This window comes from Rhea americana, unplaced genomic scaffold (assembly GCF_003343005.1).
Source record: "Rhea americana isolate MKP2758 unplaced genomic scaffold, rheAme1 scaffold_8, whole genome shotgun sequence".
NCBI classification, from domain to species: domain Eukaryota; kingdom Metazoa; phylum Chordata; class Aves; order Rheiformes; family Rheidae; genus Rhea; species Rhea americana.
In genome coordinates this window covers 3,263,950-3,271,418 of record NW_028186978.1, presented here as the reverse complement: position 1 = coordinate 3,271,418, position 7,469 = coordinate 3,263,950, and the positions used below count along the sequence as shown (strand labels likewise).

Sequence of the window (7,469 nt, the reverse complement as noted above, 5' to 3'; positions counted from 1 at the left end):
ACAGGTTTAGATGAAGGTTWCTTGAGGTTACATGAGGTTACTTCAACAACGGTGTGAGCTTTACTGCAGTCCTCTACCGTAGTCTTCTCTCTCCCTTGTAGCCCTCCTTCTCCCTAAGAGGGTGAAAGCAGGGGGCTGCCTTAGAGACAGCAGTTACCTTTCCAGGCCCTGTGACAGAAGAAGAGGTCAGGCCTAGCGCCCTTACGCTCATCGTATCTGATACRCAATGTGCCTGCATGGAGCAGAGCGATGAGCTGCAACTGGGTGAACATCACTTAGCCTTTCAGTTATGCATCATAACACAGCATCCCATTACAGCAGCCTCATGCTGCCTCTTGCCCTTCCAGTCTACAGTGGACAGTGGGAAAGTCTAAGCCWTCAATAGTAAGAAATATTGGGAAGCATAAAGAAATCAGTCAGCTTTCAGTTGACTATGGTGTGCTGTCAGTGCTTATAGCCACCAATATCACCTCAGCTAAAGAGAGGCCACCATCAAACTGACACTAAACTCTGGGATGATTCTTCTTCCCCTTCAGCCAGTTTCTCATCTCAAAAATTAATGACTGTTATTATAGTAAAGCCCTTGGGAGTGCAAAGTGTGCATCATTAAAAAAAAAAAAAAAAAAAAAAAAAGCTTTGTATTCTGCATAGGCCTGGGTTCTTGGTACTTCAGGTTTCATTTTCCCTTCTTATTACTTCTACTTTGTAATGGAGGTTTTGGCAGAGACAAGAGAAATACAAAATCCAGTTTGTAGGAAAACAAATGCACGTTGTCAAGAAAGTTCATCAAACGTATCATTTACAGTCACAATTTCTTTGTAYACTAATCATGATTTTGATGACTGCAAATTGTTAACTGTAATTACTCCCCGAACAGTTCAGACATGTCCCTTTCGCCATACAGGCTAATACATACTAAGTGAGGCATTCTGACTATTTCAGTAATCTTCACTCATGTTGTACCRTTTCCCTGACTGAGGAAATGAAGCTCTTCAGCATCAGGAAAAGAGAGGAAAAGTATACTTACTTGAAAACAAGAAATATTTTCCATAAAGACATTTTTCCTACTTTTTTGACAACGTTTTCAATGTTCCTTTTTTATTGAGCTACTTGAAGAATGCCGGATAATTCAGAAGGGTAACACGTTAAAGTGGTCACGTGTCAACACTGAAATAGACGTTCACGATCAGCGGGAACCAACCGTGTGTGAAGTCACCTCATTCCCAACGCTGTTTGTAACGGTGAYGTGGGTGAACGATCGTGAAACAGCAGTGAGAGGGGAGAGGGCTCGCAGCGCGCCTCGGCCGCGCGCACCCCCGGTCACGGCCTCAGCCTCGGCCTCGGCGCGGGGCCGGCGGCGCGAGGGCCCTCACCGGGAAAAGGATTTCTGGCTCCTTGGCAGGCCGCAGTCGTGCTCGTGGCTCCCGCAGCGCTTCGCTCCTACCTTCTGCAACGCTTTGCACCACGAATTTGGAACTGAAATAATTAAGCAACGTAATTAGACATTTATTTTAACTCTGTGGGCCGACGTGTTGGCTGAAGCTTTGCAAATGAYGAAAACCGCAGCTGCCATGTTTAGCGCCGGGAGCAGCTCAGCTGCACTGTGTGTCATCACGTCCCATCCTGCTCTCTTGTTTTAATTAGACTCTCTTGCAGGCAACAAATCAGACTGATATTCTTCCTAAATGCTGCAAGTGCCCAGAGCAAACTGTGAATACTAAGGGAAAAACAAAAAGACAGACAAGATGTTTGTGCTCTTTGTGGTACCAGCGCTTTGCAAACGTAGCCGAAGCTATCGAAATAGCCGCGCTCCAGCGGGAGGTGACACGCTACCGTCACAGCGGCGTTACTTCGGAGTTACTAGGCGTGCTGCCGGGGTCTCTCTGATGACAGACTTGGCTTATCAGAGCCTCCTGGCCCAGGCTCCCCCTGCCCTTCCTCCAAAGTTTCTCCTCWCAGGTGGGACAGTGCCACCTGCGTGGCCTGTTGTAACGGACAGGGGAGAAATGGGGTGGAAGCAGCATGTTTTCTCCGTGCCTCCTCCCGCCAGTCAGTTCAGGGAGCAGCACAATTGTTTAAATTAAAAATTGCCAGATGTCTGCATCAGATCAATTCCACTTTGTTAATAGGAGCGCAAGAAGATCATTTGCCTCTGTTTGGGAGATCATGCAGGGTTGGTCTCTTTTAGAGAAACAGCCTCCTTCGGTTTTATTCAGCCCTCTCCAAAAATATCCCCCCAAAAAACAGAATGTGGAAACATCTCTTCCCTCTCCAGGCTCCTCCGCTCCTTGAAGATAAGCCCTTTAAACCTGCAAGCTGTTTCACGTCACCTGTGCTTCTTTACCTCGGCCAGCAGGATCATCTGCCCGTGTAATACTGAGGAGGACCCACACGCTCCGCGAGCTACACACGCGTGCCCTCTCCCCAGCACAACGCCAAAACCCAGCAGAGAGCATGGATGATCCCCTAACGGGGCTGGATGAAAGAAACGCTGAGAAAAGAACTGGTGAAGGAAATAGAAGAAAATATACCTTAGTGGGGAGGGAAAGGATCGAGTGTGCCAGGACCTTGCACTGCATCTTGAAGTGAAGTCCTTAGGGTAAAGTCTTAGTTTCCAGCAAAATCTGATCAGCTGCAGATGAGACGCTGCTGTAGGGAGCAAGAGGGAGGGAGAGGAGACCCACAGCCATCTAACACCCCATAGACAAGGTAAAGGTATATGAATATTCCTTGAATATATCTGAAAAGGTATATGAATATTGCAATACTTGGTAAAATTACAATGTATTCCATTCCATTTATTCCATTTATTCTCTAACWCATGTAACAATAAAATAAAATAGATTCCCAGAGAAAAATATTTTAAACAATTTATAATTCAGCAGACCATTTTACATGGAGAACTGGATGTCTCATACATTGTATGAGCTAMAGAGTTAGAAGTTAATTACAGAATAAATTTCAGTTTTGAAAATACAGTAGAGCAGTAGCTTTTCTCCTGAGGATATGGAGATAAGCTGTTGTACCAAGGTGGGAATGCACTGTAGAAGGGAAGAGGAAATAAGATGTAAAAAGGATAAGCAAAGAGTTCAGTCTCTAGGACATCAACAGCTAGTTTTGGCAACAACGGGACCACTCAAGTGAATAGTGTTGACTGCATGATAGTGTTCCTGGATATACTAATATTCTAATATAATCCTAACAGAGTACAAAAGGTTCAGTTACCATTAATCATCTGACCTGGGACTGCACTAATTCATAATTGTCAAATTCACCGTTTGCAATATTCATACAACATCTTTACATGAAAGMGAATAAAAGGATCCAGGGCTGGGCCAAGCTAATACAAAACTGAGCCAGCAAACACCATTTGAACTGCCTGTTGATGCACAGAAAAGCATATGCGTGTTCACCAAGGCAGGAAACTGCTAAGGATTATGCTTTTCCCTGAATAGCTATCAGCTTCCAGCATGCATCTGAGTCTAGAAAAAGAGATTTAAGAAAACATATCGAACTGCAAACAAAAATAGTACCAAGTTCAGGCAGAGCTCAGACAGCTGCATTGCAGTAGATGTTTGCTCTGAGCGTCGTGACAGAAACCACTGAGYGTGCAGCGAAAGGTATCTGGTGCGTGCTTCAAAACCGATCCCAGGCTGCTGTTAGTTCTTGTACTCCCACTGACTGGGGTGACAAAGCAATGAAAGTACTTGTCAGGTAGAAAGGAAAAGTGAAGAACTACACTGAGGCGCTTCWGACAAAGGAGCCTAAAGATTTCTACCATCCGCTTACATCTGACTAGACTATTAGAGGGAAACAGCAAGGAGAAAGGGAAGGAAGAGAGAGCAGATTGATACGGAGACGTACGCCAGTTCCTGACGGACATGCACGATGCAGGAAAGAGGAAGCGCTGGAGCAGAAGGAAAAACTGTTGCACAGTAAAGAAAATTAGGAATGAGGAACAGCTGGTTATAGAAGAAAGCAGAGAAGCTAACAGTGAAGAAAACAGAGGGAGCAGCAGCGAGCAGATTGTAAGCTCTCTGGGCCAAGGTCCGTTGTTTATGTACATCTCTCAAAGTACGACCGAGGTGGCGAACTAAAGGTTACCTGTGCTGAATAGGAGGGAAGCCCCAGAGCAGATCTTAGTCAATACAGTTTTACCAACATAAAAACATTCACCAACCCTGAAAAACATTCACAAACCTGAAGGTACTCAAATCCCTTTGGCACCACCCAATATTCCTCCCTGGCAGCGCTCTGCTCTTCTGCATGTTTGCCTTGGCYTGTCTCAAGGGGACACCAAAATTAGGCGTTCTTCCACTCAAGTCGTGAAAGCAGCTTGTTTCGGRGTCCACCTAAAACAGTGGATGTTACTCTGTAACATCAGTGGATGTTACTCYGAAATGCAAGTGCCAGAGGGAAGCTTTCCAACCACATGCCACCTTTTCAACATGCARCTTGTGTCCCAGCAGAGCTTTTTAGCTTAGGTACAATATGATCTTGGTGCAATTACGCAGCTTCTCAGTCAGAGGGGGTGCACATACAAGCAACAATATCTACCCATTCAAATCTGAATAGATATGCCTCTGTCATTTCATTACTTGTAGCCTCTAAGCTACTTCAAAAATGTAAAATATTGTGTTCTCATTTGTTAACTATTTTATATCTCCATTTTTCTCCTGGAAATTGAGAAATGAGAAAAGCTGATTTTAATCAAGAGCTGCTTTTATGGAGCTCAATATCCTCATTTTCTTTTATTTGATTTTTTAGAGATCCTGAATTCTCAGCTATTTTTCAGAGTCAGTAGTTTCTTAAAAATGAGGAGACCTCTTCTCTCATTTCCTTTCCTTCTTACCCTTGTCCAGCTAGAAAATTCTAGAAAATAACAACAGGTTAGTTTTAGCCTATTCGATTCATTATTGTTCTGTTATTTTCTATGCCAGTTTTAGCAGTGCTCTTGTCACTCTTGCAAATGTCTTCTTCATTTTCTACCTGTGGCGGCCAATTCCACCCCCCCTTCCAACTTCTCATAGCTCTTCTTCAAGCCTCATCACTTGCTTCTTGTTTCTCAAAGCTGCCACAGCATCCTCAGTCATACTTTCTCCACTATCAGCACCTACAARTTTTGACTGTCAGAAGTCATACTTAAAAGTTCTTCTAATCAACAGACTGTATTTCTTTATCAGTGATAAACTTATCTGCAATTCTAGCTCATGGGGAGATACTTTGTTCTCACAACTTTACTCATGCACTTGTATATTTTTTCAGCACAACTGTCTTTCTCTATTACTTCCTTATATTATTTCTCCTTCACATTATTTTAACACAGTATGTAAACTGTCATTATCTTGTCCTTATTTACTGAGCAAAACAATGTTTCATTAGTTGTTTTAATTCCCTTTGAATGTCTAACTCAGTTGGACTACTTGTAATTCTTACCTCCAAGGTATATTTTAACTTAAATACTCAGCCCTTCTTGGATTGTTTGAAGGCATGCTTTGTACTTCCCAAATCCTTTTCAGGAATTTTATTCACTTAAAAAGATCTGGAGACCTTTTCTACAATATTTTGGTTCCCAAGTTCCTGATCCTTCCTTTTCTTTTGTTAAAGAAAACCAAGGAATCATCTTCACGCGAATTTCTGAGCTACTCACTTCAGTTAATCTTCAGCTCAGTTCTCTTCGCCCRTTGTGTCTCACAGTTTGGTCTGCAAATTGAACATCTTAATTATAGACATACTTTTGTTCTCACAAAATTTAAAGGGAACTGCTGTATGCTAATTCAATCCAAAGACATTTTTATTACCAGCTCTTTTATCATGTTTTCAGTGCTTACCACACTACCTCTCAACACAAATTTATGTCCAGCTGGGGACACAGCGAGTGTCAGAGTAAACAGAGGGAAGCTCAAAGATCAAATGATTATATGCAAACAACTGTCTCATAAATTCAACTGTCAGTGACTGTTAAGAGGATCTGGCACGTAGCCCTGAATAAAGCCAACACAAACACAACCCTAAATAATAACAGTCTGAAACAAATGCAATCCTAAATAAAGACATGCATTATCAGTGCAGCAGTTAAAAATCTTTCCTAGAATATAGGATACCAATGCACCCAAGTTCCTTATCTTGTCCCTTACCCCAGAATACAGGAGGACACAAGTGATAACAGGAGGTGATAAACAGCCTTGATCCCRGTAGGTCGCAGCTATCTTTCTTAAGCTGACAGTGCCCAGGTTTATTCCTCACACCCAAACATATACTTCTTGAATAGTATACTACTCATTGAATTCAGTAGAGAACCTACTCCTTGAATGAGGCAAGGTTGAGCTGCAGCACAGGTAACAGCACTGGTTTATCCCTTCGGTAGTACTGACCATCTTCACAAAGGTTTTCAGTAAGAGTTAACATTAATTCCTTGTTCTGCACTTTTTATGGACCTCACATTAAGGATACTATACAAGGCGCATCTTTATTGGCAACTGCTGATTCTGGTAATCCTGAAATAAAGGAAGGTATAGAAAGGTGTAGAGCTTTGTTCCTTTAATAGCTTGAAACTAACAGTATTTAGCGTTGGCTCTTTTTTTTTCCCTTAACACTTCCTGTTCAAGGATGGGAAAAGCTGGTTATAATTGTTTCCTTAAGCTGCTGTTTTCAATTTGCATTGTGTATCACTTAAGGAAAGGTAAACTAATGTTTCACTTTAATAATTCCCACCGGAGTTGAGACTGCAAAATTGCTTCTTGTTAGAAGGAAATTCTTAAAAAGTGCCACCACTGCAGCTTTCCAGATGGAAACTAGCATGCCATGATAGTAAGTTAGGCAATGCTGGCTATTCAGTTCAGACTAGGAAATCTTAGCTCCAGCTGAGGTAACATTTTTAATCTCACGTCATCATGTTGTATCTATCACATATCGTGACACTTCATGATTTTTTAGTTCCATCTCTCCAATTTTCTGTTGTATATACAAAGTTCTCTAAAAATTTGACTTACCAAGATACTTTATTTCTCTATGGCAAATATCGTTTCTATAAAAGCTGATTATTTTTTTCTCCATCTTCTCTTAGGAATGCAATTTTTAGACAGAATGCCATCCTATGTTTATCAGTTCTTACCTCCTCCAAATTTAAATTCTCTTCTCTTATTAACGTCTAGGATTGATATCTGCAGTAGCCTGTATAGCGGATATTCCAGATCTATTCCGAAGATCAGATCTACAAACATCTAATTCCTCCTAAAAGCAATAAAGGTTCATGCCTGGTACTTCTGTGGAGTTGGTCTCTAATTATAAAGCTGTGCAAATATCAATCCCTTTATAAGGAATCGTATCAGCAGTTCAAAAGTCTGGCAACTGATCTATAAATAGGCGTTGTTTGTACAGGCTTAGTCYGACATTTATCTCGGCTTTTGATTCAGCCAAGTATATAAGGCACATACTTCTGTTCAAAGTCACTGCTTATGCATCTAAAC

At 41.8% G+C, this 7,469-nt stretch overlaps 1 long non-coding RNA gene across 4 annotated transcripts; it reads right to left on the bottom strand.

Annotated features, from left to right (window-relative positions):
• Positions 1-638: 638 nt before the first annotated feature.
• LOC146585508 (uncharacterized) lies at positions 639-7,268 on the bottom strand. 4 transcript variants are annotated; one of them, XR_014897989.1, is made up of 6 exons: positions 7,115-7,268; positions 6,305-6,497; positions 5,651-5,703; positions 4,201-4,352; positions 2,532-2,740; positions 639-1,476 (listed from the first exon to the last, which is right to left on the bottom strand). It is a non-coding gene; the product is annotated as an uncharacterized LOC146585508 (long non-coding RNA). The 4 variants fall into 4 exon arrangements; XR_014897992.1 differs by having other exon boundaries at positions 2,532-2,649; XR_014897990.1 differs by lacking the exon at positions 5,651-5,703 and having other exon boundaries at positions 6,138-6,497.
• Positions 7,269-7,469: the final 201 nt, after the last annotated feature.